Source organism: Pleurodeles waltl, chromosome 5 (genome assembly GCF_031143425.1).
Source record: "Pleurodeles waltl isolate 20211129_DDA chromosome 5, aPleWal1.hap1.20221129, whole genome shotgun sequence".
NCBI classification, from domain to species: domain Eukaryota; kingdom Metazoa; phylum Chordata; class Amphibia; order Caudata; family Salamandridae; genus Pleurodeles; species Pleurodeles waltl.
The window spans coordinates 125,939,723-125,957,229 of NC_090444.1; the positions used below are offsets into that span (position 1 = coordinate 125,939,723).

General features: G+C 42.0%; 1 protein-coding gene across 2 annotated transcripts in view; it reads left to right on the forward strand.

Annotated features, from left to right (window-relative positions):
- Nucleotides 1-17,507, forward strand: part of MSRA (methionine sulfoxide reductase A) — an 885,765-nt gene that overhangs the window by 862,660 nt on the left and 5,598 nt on the right. The window lies entirely within an intron of this gene.

Sequence of the window (17,507 nt, forward strand, 5' to 3'; positions counted from 1 at the left end):
ACAATGATTTTTGCTAAACATTGCTGTGTATTATTGACAATAATGATTGCATTTAAAGATGGTTATTGACTCCTGAGGTATAATGGATATTGTTGACATGGTCTTTTTAATGTGATCACTCTTGACAAAGTCAATATGATTGCCTCATATGTTTATGTATTGAACCTTTGAAAAGCCTGTAGACTTGCTTTGTGTATTGATATGGTGACCTTTGACAAAGCCAGAAGGCTTGTTTTTTTATAAAGTTATGCCATTCTATCTGCTGTAGGAGGGACACTGCAAATTTGGATGTCATGACTCAATAGGGGTCAAATGTGATATCAGAGTGTCACCAAAGCAAGTTTTTTCTGCCTCATTTATATATTTGTAAATGAATGTGTGGTATTTAGTAGTGTTTATGTGTGTAATAAATGTACTTTTATTTTTTGCAAGCACTGACTGAAGAATCATTTATCAAGTGTTTTTATTGTGTGCCAGGAGTTGGAAATTAATATCCCACAACACCTCCCCTGGGTAGGCCTCGACTGCTCTGCTTTGCTGCCCTGAGAGTGTCACGTGCTACAATGGGAGCGCTTGTTTCCCAGAATGAAGAAACTGGGGACCTTTACTTGCGCAGGCCTCACATCCTGCATAACGGATAACCCAATTTCTTACACAAACTAATTGATTTAGTGAGAAAATGTTATAGAATGAGCAAATAGAACTCCCAGATTCCTAAATTTTGGAACTGTAGGTAGAAGTGAGTCTATCAGTGGGTGGAGCAGATTTTCAGCAGCAGACCCAACGGATTCACCTTCTACATAAACTGTTTTTGGTTTATGCATAGCCAAATAAAAAAGCTCGGTTTATAAAAATGTGACAACAGAAAAATAATGCATTATTTAATGTGGTTCATGCTGTTGTAGAGGAATATAAAATGAAGGATACCTTTGTCTTTTCTTCTTTCCAAGTTCAGAGATTTCAAATGTTGCTTCTTGATTCTTCAACGAATTCAGAAGTTTGCTGCTAGGTTAGACCTAGGAGTCCCACCCATTGCTTCTGCATCGGCCTGTTTGAAAGTGCCACAGTGGTTGCCCATCTCCAAAAGGATTGTTTTCAGGCCATGGCATTACATTCAAAGTTCGACACAAATGTATTCATTATTCTCCTCCTCAGCAGCTAAGACCCAGAAACTCCTGCTTGTTAGCTGTCCTCTAGTATCAGTGTCTTTGGTTGGAAGAGGAAACTTCCTCAGTTTAGCCTCTCAACGTTGGAATCAGCTCCCTCCTCATAAGCTGGTGGCCACCTCCTCATTTGTTTTTAGTGCAAGGCGAATTTTTAGATATTTGCGCACTCTACCAATAGAATTTGCAATAAGTCAATAAATTATTTAAAGCCACAGCTTTTTCCTTCTAGCATTTCTTCTTTCTGTCATTACCCCCTTTAAAAAAAAAAAAGAAAGAAAAAACTGTGTACTTCCCAAGTCGCAAAAACGCTGTGTGACCTTAAATGCTTCACTGAAAAAGCTGAATGCGAATGGAGAACATTTCCAAATCAGACAAACAGTGATCTAGCTCAATCTGTTGAGAAAAAAATACCATCTGGCTGTATAATGCTACCAAAAGGGATGCTCAGCAGTAAACACTGAACAAGGCTGTTTAGATTCCAAAACATCTCTTAGCATTTCAGTTAAATGGAAAAAAACTCCTGCTTTGCACAACCTCCTATTGTTTGACTAGTGTAGAAAAATGATACTTTTTTTGTTAGCAAATTTGACAACCTGAAAGCATGTATTCATTCTCATGTTTATGCAGTGCTTAATTTGTAAAAAAAAAAAAAAAAAAAAAAATACATGAGCCGCAGGACCTGTGTCGGGAGACAACTGCAGCCTACACCACCCCTGCCAGAGCTGGCAATAACTGTACCAGCCTACCCGCTACCCATCACACTCCAACAAATGTGACAATTCAGACTACTCCACTCCTCTAAATTTATAACAATGGCTCCGGTGGCAGGTATTAGTTATTTTTAATGTGCACTGAATTAATAAAAAAAAACCTCTTGTTGTGCTCATCTGTAAATCAGACAGAGTACCACCCTGTGACAGACTGCCATAAGTGCCGGTGTTGACAATTGAGTGCTCGTGCCGAGCACCGGAAACCACCAGGTCAAATTGCGCACTGTGTTGGTCTAACCCATCCCTATCTCACATAGTGCAGAAAACACTTGTTGCAGGAGTTTTTGGAAATTATTGCCCGATGTATTATGCTTGACTGGGATTCAGGCCAGAAAAACACTTTCCTCTGAGTCAGGCTTTTACCCCGATCCTTGAAGTCACAGGAACTGCTAAGCACTGGGGAAGGAGCTTTTGTTCTCTCTTAAACAGGATGCTGTTTAATTCGCCTGCAACATAAACTTGGTCTCCCAAGCCTTCTTGACCGTCCTTGTAGACGTGGATGGGCAGATAAGGCTTAGTTCAAAACTAGAAATGTAGGATTAAGGCCACGGACAGTTTAACACTGTCATCACAGTAGCAACAAAGACGTCATTGTCCAGCCAGGGTCAGGAGCTTTTGTCTGGACTCATACTTAAATAATATCTCAAAATATGTAAATACATTTACAGTAAAAGTGTAGATTAATTCAGTAAGTATCATTAGCAAAGACAGTAGGTCTAGTGATAATCTCAGCCTCTTAACGTTTTCGCTGGTTTGATTTGTCATGGTTTTTGCAAACTTTTGTTGGTGGGGAAAGCTTCTGGACCCTCATTAATAAAAAAAAGTTGTCTAAAAGCAACAATATATTTGTTTTGCCATGGGTGTAGTTGGCACTTGTGGGAGCGACTTTGCGAGTGCATGTGCTCCCTGTGAAAGAGCACAGTGCTGTCACTCTCAATGAAGTAAGCCAATGGCTGAAGTGGGCTGCCAGGCTGTATGCTGTAGTAGGGGAAAGAAAATGTGACCAATGGATGAAGAGGACAGGCTAAAGTCCTCTAAAAAGTATATTACATCTAATTTAGGTAAAATCAAATGGGCGTGGGTGGGAGCAGGGGTGTTGGCTGTAGGCCCTGGCTATAAACCCCCCATGGGTTCCCAACACCCCACCACACTGGGCCTTCATTAAGGGTGCAGTCATGAGCATTTCATTTTGTATGGTTTGCATGGCTGTTGTGCGAGCATTGAATTGTGGTTTTATGCACACAAATATATATATGACCGAATGGCAGTAGCCACTCTGTAGTTATAGTTTGGATTCCCAGAGATAGGAATTCCTCTAGTTTTTGCTTCCTAAAAACTATCACTGTTTGATGAATCTCCATGAAACTTTGCAGGCCTATTCCTTTTTCTGCACTGGCTGATGATGCAACGTTTTGTAGTGATTAGTTAAGGGGGAGCAAAGAAAAAAAGGGGTCCCAAAACACATTTTCCAACCAGTTCATTTTCCAGAGACTGTTTACATAGTCATGATGACAAAATGGCAGAACAGATTCACGTGAAATTTTGCCGAATTGTAGATTATGTTGTGGAAAGTATCCTTTTTTTCATTTGATCTGCATTTGTCAGTAGTTTTTAAGTTAAAAGGGAGGAACGCTTAGTGATATATTGGGCCATGGTATAACGCAGTATATGGCGATGACGTAACACAATATTATTAGTTAATGAATGCCCTTGCAAAATGTAAAGGCAACCATATCATTTAGACCACACTTTCTATTTGTTCTGTCTTTTTTGGGATATATAGAGCTTATTCCTGTTTTGGTAATGTATTTGACAAAATGAGCCAGTTTAGAAAAGTCTGTAAAGTTAGGAAAAAGGATTATTATTGATTTATATATTTTTTAAAAGTTTATGATGTACTGTGGTTTTTGCAAAAATATCTACAAAGTACCTCAGTACCTATTGAAATAAAAAAAAAATATACACCACAAAAGACACTCTACAGCACACTACTCCTCTCCACTCTACGCCACACAACTCCCCTCTACAACACATCATTCCACTATACGACACTTCACTGTTCGTCACAACACTTCACTCTGTGACACTTTACTCCACTCTATAACACTCCACTCCACTCTATGATACTGTACTCCACACTGCATCAGTCCACTCTGTGGAAATCTCTGCACCATTCTGCATGCCACTCTACTCTATGACACACCACTCAACTGTACGAGAAGCCACTGCAATCTACAATATGCAACTCCACTGTACTTCCTTCCACTCTAAGACTCTACAACACACCACTCTGTGACATGCCACTGCCACTGCCCTCTACTCTATGACACGCCACTCCACTCTATGCAAGTCCACTCTACAACTCTACTCCGCTCTGTGCCCCTCCACTCTTCACCACTCTGCACCACTACATGCTACACCACTCCACTCCACTGTACAACATGCCACTCTACTGTACAACACACCAGTCCAATCCACTCTATGACATACTATTCCACTCTATGACTGCTACACCACTTCACTTTACGCCCCACCACTCTAAGACACGCCACTCTATGACATGCCACTCCACTCTACGGCATGCCATTCTGTTTCATGACACGACAAGCCACTTAACCCTGCGACACACCACTCCACTCTTCGCAACTCCATTCCACTCTACAATACGCCATAGCTCTCCACTCAGCAACACATTTCTTACTCTACAACATGCTAGTCACTCCATCCTTTGCCTCTCCACTCTAAGACACTCTATGACCCGCCACTCTATGACTTACCATTCCACTCTAGTGAACATCACCCCACTTCAGTCTACACCACTCCATTCAATATCAGTCTACCTCACTCTATGCTCCTCTACTCCACTGCACTGTATGACACACCACTCTACTCCACGCCACGCCACGCCACTCGACAACACTTCACTTCACTCTATGACATTCCATGCCGCTCTACTTTATGATACACCACTCCACTCTATGATACAACACTCCACTCTGTAAGATGCCACTCCACTCTACAGCAGTCCACTTTTCGCCACAACACTATGCCATTTCACTCTACGCCATGACACTCTATGCCACGACACTCTACGCCTTGACACAGTATGCCACAAAACTCCATGGCATGACACTCTGACACTCCACTTTATGATACACCACTCTTTGCTATTCCACTCTACTTCACTCTGTGACACTCTACTCCACTCTTCAACACTTTACGCAACTCCCTCTATGCCACTCCATCCCTCTTTACTCTACTCTGTTGACACACTAGTCCACTGTACTCCACCACTCCTCTCTAAGCTATTTTATGCCTCTCAACTCCACGACACTCTGTGGCACTCCACTCTACCACACGGTATGACACTGTACTCCACTCTACACCATTCTCTCTACACCATTCTACTCCTCTCTATGCCACTCCACTATACGCCCCTCCACTCTCAGACACTGTATGACACAGCATTCTATGACACCCAACTTCACTCTACGCCACTCTACTCTACAACAATCTACTACACTCTATGTTCCTCCACTCTATGCCACTTAACAACATGCTTCTCCACTTCACTCTATTACATGCTACTCTACAACACTCTGCTCTACTGTATGACACAGCACTGTGCGACACTCCATGACAAACTCTGACATACCACTCCACTCTACAACATGCCACTACACTATGCGACTCCACTCTATGCCCCAACATTCTAAGACACTGTACAACTTGCCACTCTATAGCATGCCACTCCACTCTGTTCTACGATACACTACTGTACTGTATGCCACTCAACTCTACTGTATGATATGCCACTCCAGTCTATGACACATCACTTTACGGCACCCAACTCCACTCCACGACAGCCCACTCCACTCTAACATGCCACTCCACTCTACGACACTCTGACACACCAAGCAACTTTGTACGACACACCACTCCAGTCTATGCTATTCCACTCTGCAACACTCCACTCCACTCCATGCCCCTCCAATCTATGCCAGTCTACTCCACTCTGACAAACACCAATCCACTCCACTCTCTGACACGCCACTCCATACTACTCCACTCTATGACACTCTATGCTACTGCACTCTACCACACAGCTCTCTACTCTATGACACGCCACTTTACTCAGTGACACACCACTCCATTATACGACAGGCCACTAAACTCCACTCTACACCCTTCTACTGTACAACATCTATGACATGCCACTGTATGACATGGCACTCTGCTCTACTTTGGTACATGCCACTCCACTCTAGGCCACTCCACTCTCCTCTACAACACACCACTCCACTCTGCGCCACACCACTCTAGGCCACTTCACTCTACCCCCCCCCTCTACTCTATGCCATGACAATTTACGCCACTTGACTTTATTCCACAGCACTCTACTCCATAACACTGTATGCTACAACACTCTATGCAATGATATTAGACTCTGTGACACTCTATTCCACAGCACTTTGGCACTCTACTCTACGCCATTCCACTCTGGCATTCTACTCCAATCTACACCCCTTCACTCTATGATACTCTACTCCACTCTGTGCCACCCCACTGTACAACACTCTTCTCCACTCTGACACTTACTCCACTCTGTGCCACTCTAAGACTCCCTACTCCACCGTACGAAACTCTATGCAGCTTCCTCTATGCCACTCCGCTACACGTAGTCCACTCTACTCTTTAACACACTACTGCACTCTACTTCACTCTATGCCATTCTACTCGGACACTGTATGCCACTCCACTCCACTCTACCACACTCTACTCCACTCTATGCCATTCCACTCAACAATATTCTACTCCACTCTATGCCACTCCACTGTACTCCCCCCTACAACACTCCAATCTAAGACACTCTACGGCAAGCCACTCTATCACACACCACTCGACTGTACTCTGCGACATGCCACTCCACTCAATGCCAAACCACTGTACTCCACAATATCCTCTCCAATCTATGCCACTCCGCTGTATTCTACACCAGTAAACTGTAAGCCACAATACTCTACGCCACCACTCTCCACGCCACAACACTCTTCGCCATGACACTCTACACCTCAACACTCTACAACACAACACCCTCCGACATGTCATTCTACAACATGACACTCTACGACACATCTTTCTACACCACTCCACTAAATGCCACTCCACTCTACGACATTATAGTACACTCTGACTCTCTACACCCCACCATGCTACCACTCTACTCTCCTTTATGCCAATCCACTCTAGAAAACTTTACTCCACTCTTTGCCACTCTGTAACACTGAATCCCACTGTATGATGCTCTGCGCAACTCCCTGTATGCCACTTCATTCCATTCTATTCCACCGTACTCTATAACACACTACTCCACTGTATGCCACTCTACTCTGGGAACTGTATGCCTCTCCACTCCACGACACTACTCAACTCTGAACCACTCTCCTCTACAATACTCTACTCCACTGTATGCCACTCTACTTTACTCCACTTTACCACATTCCACGACACTCCACTCTACAACACTCCACTCTACGACCCTCCACTCTATGGCAGTATCCTCTACTCTACTCTATGACACTCCACGGGATGAAACTTCACTCTAAAGACACTCTACTGCACTTTATGCCACTCCACTTTACAACACTGCACTATGTGCCACTGTATTCTGCCCCATTCTACTCTGTACCACTCTGCTGCACACCACTGACCTTTATGCCACTGCACTCCATGTCACTGCATCTAATCTATGCCACTTCACTCTACTCCACTACATTCTACCCACTTCACTCTACACCACTGTACGTCACTCTACTTACCTAACTCTCCTGTATGCCACTCTACTCAATGCCACTCCAAGCAACTCTGCTCCACTCCACTCTACATCACACTATCCTACTCAAATCTGCCACTACACACCACTGTACGCCATAGTACTCCACACTATGCCACTCCATAAAAAATTATCAAGAAAGTACAGCAGTACTATTGAAATATAACATATATGTATGTGTTTGTGTGTGTATATATATATATATATATATATATATATATATATATATATATATATATATATGAATGAATACCAAAATAAATACCATTATATGATTAGAGTGCATAGAAAGTCAATGAAAACAACAAAGTTTGTGGATCAGTTATAGTTTGGAAAACAAATTATGGAGGTGGGCTGGGCTAGTTCCCTAGTCAGCAAGTTTGCAATGACAACTACTCAATAAACCATTGTCCAGTCTGTGCATTTACTTCTGAAAAGGAAACATACTTTATTGGTCAGACACTACTTAAGACTATACATTCATTCACACATATGTACAAGCAGGCAGGTGGAAGTACCTATGGTGACTATAACAGCTCACACCCCTAGTGAGCCCTGTTGGATTGTCAGGGGAGCCACAAAGTTTCCGTGGATCCTTCTGGCACTCTGTAGCTTGGTCAGAGCTCCCATGTGCTACGCCAGAGCTGGCTTCTTTCACAGATTTCCACCCATGGATGGGAGACTTGAGTTAGGGGTGAGTTATATGTATTAAAAAGGAAGGGTTGGGCCTTGCAAGAGTGTTAACTTGCCACGTCGACATAACAGTTTAAAACTGCACCCACAGGCTCTGCAATAGCAGGCCTGAGTCCTGTTTAAAGGGCTACTGAAGTGGGTGGCACGATCAGTGCTGCAGGCCCACCAGTAGCATTTAATTTACTGGCTCTGGGCACTTTCCTAGGGACTTATAAGTAAATTGAATATGCCAATTGTGGATAAGCCAATGTTCCCATGTTTTAAGCAGAGGGCACCTGCACTTTAGCACTGTTAAGCAGTGGTAAAGTGCTGAGAGTCCCAAAGCCAGCAAAAGCACGGTCAGCAAAACAGGAGGTCAGGGGGCAAAATAAATTAGGGGAAACCACGCCATGGGGAATTGCACATATAGGACCCTCCAATGCCCCTTTTGTTTTTGGCCCTTGCATGATGGATCGAAGTAAAACGTTCCATGAAGGAACCAAAGTGGATGGACTTTTTAGAAATGTTTAGTGCACATTCATTCATCAAAGTGCACCAGAGTTATTAAAGAAAGTAAATTTGCCCTTCCTGTAGAAAGTCTGACCTAATTGTAACTATGCAGAGGTAACCACAGCAGCAGTGTATTAAATAAATAACCAAAGGTTAAAGTACCTAGCTATAACGTCACTTTAACCTTTGGGTTTTCAGTGAATTTCTGGGATTTTTAATCATAATCACCTAATTCTGTCACTGAGAGCCACGTAGGCCATGTGTTGGATGTGGTTAGGCCCTGTGCCCAACCTCCTCCTAACCCCCCAACACCTGTTGGCGGCCAGCACCCTGCTGTGCACAGCCATATGGCCTTTGCAAGTGCGCGGCCTGGGCTTGGCCGCAGGACTTGACCTGCATTCAGGTCTGCCCTAACCCCACCTCCTCCAGCCATTCCCCTGCCTTGCACAGCTGGCGTGGGGTTCCCCTGCTTTGGGTAGCCAACCTCCTCAAAAGGCAGTGCACAGCATCAGATTGACCATAGCAAACCCAGAGAAGATAGTCAACCCCCACAGATGCCCATTCTATATTTTTCTATTTTATTAATTAAAAAAACAAAACATATTTTCAGGTGTACATTGGCTACACAACTCACGTGTCCCCTGTGCTACTGTGAGACTGTTCAAGCCTCAATTATTGCAGCTCTCCCTGTCTCTCAGAACCATGTCTTCCTTGGGAGCCCGTGCTACTTCACTGGGATCAAACTGGTTCCTGTTGAAGTAACATGGGTCCTGTGTCTCAGGGGTCCTGTAATAGCAGCTGCAACATTTTTATTCATGTTGTGGCTAGCCAATCAGATCACTATCGGCCTGAGGGACTGGCCAACCGATTGGGTAAAAAGGTTTATTGACCAATAAGATCACTGTGTGTTTTTAATTTGCCGCACAGTAGTCTCACTATAATTCCAACACAAATTTCTCAAAAATGGCCAAACGGATTTACACCAAATAACAAAATACACACTTCTTGAATTAAGTTCTAGCATTGTGCCAGATTTGGTGTAATTCTGGAGAGCTTTTTTCTGTATCCTTTCCTAAAACTTCCTATGGGAATTAACATGAGAAAACAATGTTTTAGGAATTCCTTTTTTCTCTGCCCCACTTGATGGTTCACCCTGAAACTTTCCGGGAAACAGCTGAGACGGATTAACCTTTTTTGTTTTGGGAAGTTTTATGAAAATTTGTCATAACTTGCCAAAGTTATTAGCTAAACAAAAACCATTCTTCCTTCAGAAACTCTGACTTAACTATAACTACACAGTGATGACCACCCTTTTGTCATACAGTATATATAAAGACTAATGGGACTGCTATCTCAAAATTGTGTGGCACGCTCAGTTCTGGTGGGCTGGGAATTTCCAGCTGGCCAGGTTGGTAGCCCTTGCCATTTTGAAAAGCTTCAAGAGTCTAGTATTAGTCAAATGTTATTGAGACACTTGTGAGAGTCTAATAGGTATCAAGATGAATGTGGAGTCAGATCTTCACTGTGAATTTAGCAACTAATGGTGCTGGGAAGGTGTGCCCTCTGGTTGGTGCTGGCGATAGCAGTTGTTAAACTGCACTCCTAAAAACAATAGCTATGCCGAGTAGTTTGCACCCAGAATAGAGGGATCGGATTTTGGCTACTAGGACACAGTTGGAAAGTCAATCCATTAAATTGACTTTTTCATATGTTGCAGCACTACAGCACTAAGCCTTCAAAGTTTCTTTAAAAAATGGGCTCTGTGCTGTAGCTTCCCCACTGCCACCAGGAGAAGAGCTAGAGGACTCTCACCCTTTATTCTCTGCGTGCCCGGTGAGGTCTAACTTCCCTGCTGTCAGAGGGGCCGTGGGCAGGACTTACTACAGCAGGGAAAGGAACTGATGCTTCAGAGCAGCTGTAGGTATACTAGAAAGAGGTGTTGGGTTCGCTGAAAGAAGTAACAGACATTGCCCTCCTACACTGCTGACTCCTCCATTCCAGCATTCTGCTGATCCCTCGCATCTCCCCTGGTGTGGGCTTTGCTAACCGCCACTAGGGGTTTTGACCTCCAAATAGTAATCCAGTTCAATCTCACATACAGCGACTACATGGCTGAATGTACCTAACCAACTGAAGCCCTCAATCATCTCAAGAGGAATAGAACCACTGACTTACAAGCTTTGCTCTCTCTTACCCCTCTCTAGATTGGGTTGTCGGCGAGTCTTGAGGTTCTTTCAATGTGGTACGCCACATAAGGGGTGCCATGGCGGTGCTCCCACCTCTTTCAAGACTTGCTACATGTGTTCCTGTTTTTACTTAAAAACAAACCATTTTACCAATCGTTTGTTTTCATGTTAAAAGCTGCAACATCATGTTAGCACCTAGAGGGGGGCTCAATTGTGCCCATTGATGTTGTGCATACGTGAGGGCTGTGGCTCTCACAGCCGGGCCTCACACATTCACATTCCATAGCTGACATGCTTCACAGACCTCGAGCTTTGGTGGGGCTTGTCCGTCATATGCTCATATGCCCTATCAGAAGCCAGGTTAGAGAAGGAAGGTCGACCTCCAACCCTAACCTGGCTTCTGATAGGGCAGAGGCTCGAGTTTATGAATGAAAAAAGCGGAAGCTGTGGTTCAGCTTCCAGGTTTTAGGGCAGGAGGGGGCGAATCAGTGATGGTCAGGACCAGCAAAGCAGGAGCTGCAGCTCGGAGCCTGTCAGACAAGATAAGTTTAAATACTAGAATACTTGGATTTCTGAATGTGTGCATGCAAGTGTTTCTATGTATATATGTATGTTTAATTGCGGGTATGGTGCATGTCTGAGAGTAGGCCTGTGAGTGGATTTGCAAATCTGTAATGTCTCTGTTAATGGAAGAAAAACAAATGTGCAGTCAGTGAATTTTTGTTTATTTTGTAGACGAGCCCTGAAAATATTTGCTATGTAAATCATACAACACAAATGACAAAAAATATGATAAACTTTCCTCAAAATTAGAACATTACTATTTCTTTAACATATTGAAGCTTGGACATTATTAATAAACCGCATTATAGTCCAGCACTGAGAAATGCTTATTTAAAGTGATAGTTTTTAAACATGAACCATTAGTGAACTAAGAGGTGAGGCAGTTGGCGTAAAAGCTTGTACATGGCCCAGATTGTTATAAAGAAATATTATAGTCTATTACATCCAACAGTAGGTTTTTGTACAGCTGGTATTCTGAACTCACATATTTGAAAGTGATTTCACATTCAATAGTGAAGAAAAAGGGAGAAGATTTATATAGGTTTTCTGATTTCACTATGCAAATCAGCCACTAAATGGGTATCTGTCCTTTTTATGTAGATTCTTTGTTTTTATTTTTTTTGTGCATTTTTCTACAGTTTTCATATAGCGCAAACACGACCCGAAGTTATTGGAGTGCTTTGGCAAGTACCAGTTACATCACACAATGTCCCTTAAAAGAGGAATACCAAGTAACCACATAATCTACTAGACCCTATCTAGCATCACCTCTCAAATCTTCTCACAATCCAACACCCACACAAACCAATTGGTTTCAACCAGGAGAGGATTCAACCAGTATTTCCTCTTTCTAATGCGGCATGGTGCCTTGATAACCATATGGACACTATGGACAACCTGTGCTTCAGCCTCCAATGTTGGCATGGGTAAATAGTAAAGAAGCGGGACGTAGCAAGATATAGGTATGCGTTGTTTTGCAGGTGGATGACACTTATTTCTGTCACCATTTGTAGCCTCCTAAGCACCATTCATTATTTTGAGGATGTTTTTGAAACTTGGGTGTCTTTCTAACAGTAACTAAAAATGCATTCCACTGGCCACTCCTGACTATTGTTTTCTATTATGTATTTTGTGTTATCGCTGAACTGTGACTGTGTCAACCTGCCTGCAGTCGATTTTACTTGCGTTTTGTTGCTGTTGACTTCAACGTGTGCTTGTAGGAGTATTAGCTCCAGCTGTTTGGGCTAAGCCCTTTCAAGAAGAAAGTCATTCATACATAAAACTCACATTCCCATTGTGACGAAGCAAGATGGAAAAATGTGCATTTTGATAAATTATGTGTAATAGCCATGTTTTTACTCCCTGTATAGCGTACAGCTTTTTACCCAGTTTTTAAGGAAAATTGTAATGAAAAACCTACTATTTTGCCACCATTTTTTCACAATCGTCTTGGGGAAGTTGAGTTTCAACACTCTGACAGGGAATTGCACTTGCCTGGCACACCACAAAAAAACACTGGACTATTTCATTCAGCACCTTTGATTTTTTTTTTAGCCAATTTTGGTAAAACATATACAGTAAAATACTGCATTAGGCCTTGCGTTTTCAAAATATAATTGCAGGACAGAACCCCATGAACCCTCCTTTAGAGTGTCAGCCTTGCTCACTTGCTCCAATTCCAGGTACATAACTACGCCCCTCCTTTTTCAAAGGTCACCAGCCCCACTGGGTATGTCTACCTTTGGGGTCAAGTTGATACAATGTTTGTTATACCAAGGATGGTTGCCTTCCTGGCGGCTCACCTGAGCGATCAATCCAACTTAGTACAGAACTCTCCATTTAAATGGTTTGCTTCATTCAGTCCCTTTTTATTATTACCACAGCCTTTCTACTTTTAGAATTTCCTATTTAAACAATAATTGCCACTCGGAAAGAAGAACTTTAAGCAATTTTTCACAAGGATATTTTATGTTGTGAGTTACTTGTGTTACAATTCTCATAATAATTTTGGGCCGCTTTGTGGAAAAATAATTCTAGTTACAAACGTATTTGACGAAAGGTCTGATGCCCGTGTACCAGAGGTCGCATTAGTAATGTAATGTTTCATCACCCGAAATCTAGACGTACACCACTACACATTACATTATTACAGTGCCTCCAAAATAGACCTAACTAGACTTGTAAGGGCATATCACCAATGGGGCACAAATGGCTAGAGGAATAATACACTAAAACAGACAGGAACCGTTTCACAATTTTGTGATTGAGACCGCCTTAAGAATTAAAATTTAAGGTTAAAACGAAACCAGCAGGTCAAAGTTATAGATTTTAAGTCCATTTATTGAATCGGACTTTTTCTCATGCGTACATTGCTTGGGGCCATTGTGACCGCTAGATTGTGGGATACTTACTGTCCAAAAACAACTATTCCATTTAAGGGATAGAGTTTAGAACAATTAACCTATTAGCCTTTATTAAATCGTATTGATCTTCAAGCCTTCATTAAGAGTGCCTTGTAATTCCCTGCTCTGCTGAAAGCAGCCGAAATCTCCCAGCAAAACTGTGAGAGAGATTGAGGAATTACCATGAAAATCGAAATTCACACAGTAATTCGTCATTACTCGGGGGTCAGGATTCAACCTGGAAGTCTTGCAAATTCTGCACTCACTGGAGTTAATGGGACCCCTGGTATGGTTAACTCAGGTGGTGTATAGGTAATGTACAAGGAGCTGTATCATGAAGAGCTGCGCTAGCTCAGTGCGGCAGGTTTCTTGCGTTTGAGGTGTCTAAAGTTCATACATATAACTTGGCGTTCCTCTACGATAATGTATTAAATGCAGGCAGCCGGAGTCGGAAACAGTGAGCAGGGTTTGCCTCTCTCTGTGTTTGACTAGTTCTGTCTGAAGGCGCTCGGCTCTGCACTGGGCCAGCGCACCTCTTCATGATACGACCAATGGAACACTTACTACGTTCCCCCCCCCCCTCTTATCCTTGCTACAAATATAAAGGCAACCAGCCTGCAAAATAATGTTAAAAAAGTAGGAAAGTTTACAGTTGACAGCGGTGTTTACTTAATACAAAGAAATCTCTGCCTGTGGCATGAACGCCATTGAAAGGATTTCCGCACCATCTGCAGAGCCTCGCGGAGAATTGATGCGTTGATGAAAACACATAAAATCCCCCACAGCTGACTCCTGACCCGACTGCTGTCTGTGGGAGCTGCATGCATGCCGCTTCTTGGCACAGGAAACAAGCGCTTTGATATAATGAGCTGTGTGGCTGTCGTTTCTGTTCATCCGCTCTCCGCAGACTTTTGCATCAGTGGCCACTTCAGCTGTGTTGGCACCAGCTAGGGTGCAGGCAGAATTATATGCTTGGTTTGCCTGAACAGGGCATGTATATATTTTTATGGGACTACGGTCAATCATTTTCTAAGCAATTTAGTGTCATCTCGTTCCTGCCTGCGACATTACCTATTGATTTTCATTTGGAGTAGCATTCATTGCCCACGTCTATCTTTTTTTGCGATTTGTTATCCACATTATGGTTACTTTAGTCCCTGACCTGATGTCTAGAACACCTTTGGAGGTTTATTTGTCCTAGTATATGGATAGCATTGGAAAAATTATGTTTTGTGAATTTCAGTATGGTGTTGTTTTTCGGGTCATAAAACGTGTTGTACTATGTCCTAAGAGTTTTACGGAATACACAGTGCCATATTAAATGATTGTAACAATATTGTATTTTCAATGCAGTTTTCCTTTTTGTATTTTTCTTTTTTTTCTTTTTTGGATTTTCATTTTAATCCAAAAAAGTTGTCATTAGCTGTACATGGGAGGAGGTATGTATTTATTATATTTGAAATGACATTTATATAGCACTTCCAATGCATTGAAAGAGAATAATTTGCCCAATGCCACTATTTAAGATATTTAATTTCAATCCTCTGCTGTCAGCGTCTCGGATTATAGTCATCTACTGTTGGAGAAGCAAACCTTCCACCTCCCTACATACCTGGCGCAAGGCCAGTGCGTCCTCATAAACTATCAACTTATTTTTTTCACTAAGAATATTCAAGAGATGGTATGGGCACAATTGATGCAAAAGTAAAATTGCTTTCACTCATATTGTTTGTGATGTAGACATATACATGATAAAGTTAGTTACTTCCATATTTACACAGAGGGACTGATTCCCAGAAGCATCAATGAGTACAGGGAGTAGTACTGAAGAAGTTCTTATCAGCTGTGAAACAATCAACTCCCAACTACTAAAAGGCCTCAGATAGTACAGTCCTTTTTATTAGTTCTATTATATATTGATATTTCCTGAATATTCCTGTTTTATTCGGAAAGTCTCAATTGTTCTTGGCAGTCATTAGACAAGCACCTCAAAACCCTGGCCCTGGTAATGGGGGTGCTAGAAATGTAGCCAGCCAGTCAGGTAAAGAACATATGCAACGTCACAACATAGCAATAGTCATGCAAGATTCAGGCATCAGTGCTGCTAGTTTTCCACACATACAGCAGGGACTACATGGCCAGCATCCCTCAAACAGACAATAGTCGAATCACATGTAGCAGCAGTACAGGGTCTCAAGATGCAAAATATAGAAAGGGCTGAGGCAGAACTATTATTGTTAATGCTTTGACCCATCCTATTCACTTTAAATCGCTAACAGCTAAAATAGCATGGATTTAAATGACCCGACTCACCTAGTGCACCTCTACCCAAAACAGAAATCACCCTGATTTACACATTTGAACAATATACAATATACGTTTGGGGATTTAAAATAACTTCTAAATAAAATGTCCATGATTTGATGTATTAGTGAGACCACTGTTCGGTAGTGGGTTTTTTCCTGTATTCATAGACTCAGCTGTCTCCCGTGTTGTCTGGCATCTCATTATCCTCAAGACTCATGAACACTTGTATATTTTCAAGATCTTTTATAGTCATCTCAAACATATTCGAGGTAATGACAATCTCTTGATTCTTTGTGGGAGCTTTAAGAAAACCTTTTAAACCTTCATTCCTCGTAAATCTTAAAGAGTTACCTTCCTGCCAAATGTATCAAAATGTATTGTAGCAGAAAAGGAGAGCCCTCAATTACCACTTTGGTCTCACTCGTCTATCTGAAAGGTTGGTAATCATATCACTTTCTATTGATCTTATGCTGTCTTCTGTTCTCTTGTTTTCACTCCTATATTTTTGAATGCCTTCTAGTACGTTTATCTCCCCCTCTTTGCTGCCTTTTCTTGACTGTCCTTGTTGCATTCAGCGAGACCTCCTCTATTTTGTATTCTTTTTTAGTTCTTCTAAAAAGAAGAGACCTTTCTACATTCATTGCTTGTGCCTGTTTCAATGCTAGAAAATACTGAGGTCATGCCAGTACTAGCAAAGGCTGCTAAGTAATCTTGAGATAGTATTTTTGTACCCTTTTGGGTCTTGTAACTTTCATCAGAATTTCCTCATGTAAGTTTATACGTGGCCTGAGAAAAAATAACCTTCATCCTTTAGAAGTTTGGCTCTTATCTTCTAACTTTGACCTTATTTTTAAATGTATTCAAAACTTCATCTAATATCTCATAATGTTTTGGCTCCTTCTTCCAACTTCATATCTGTTCTCTGTCTTTTAGTTTTAGTATACTTTCCTCCCGTTCTATTAGCATTAAAACAATAGTCTCAGTAGCCTAAGTCTGTAGATTCAGTATCAGAATGTAGACAATAAGTTATATTTGAACTAAGGAATATCTATATTAGCACATTTTTAAGAAATGTGTGTTTTGTTCATCAGAGTGTG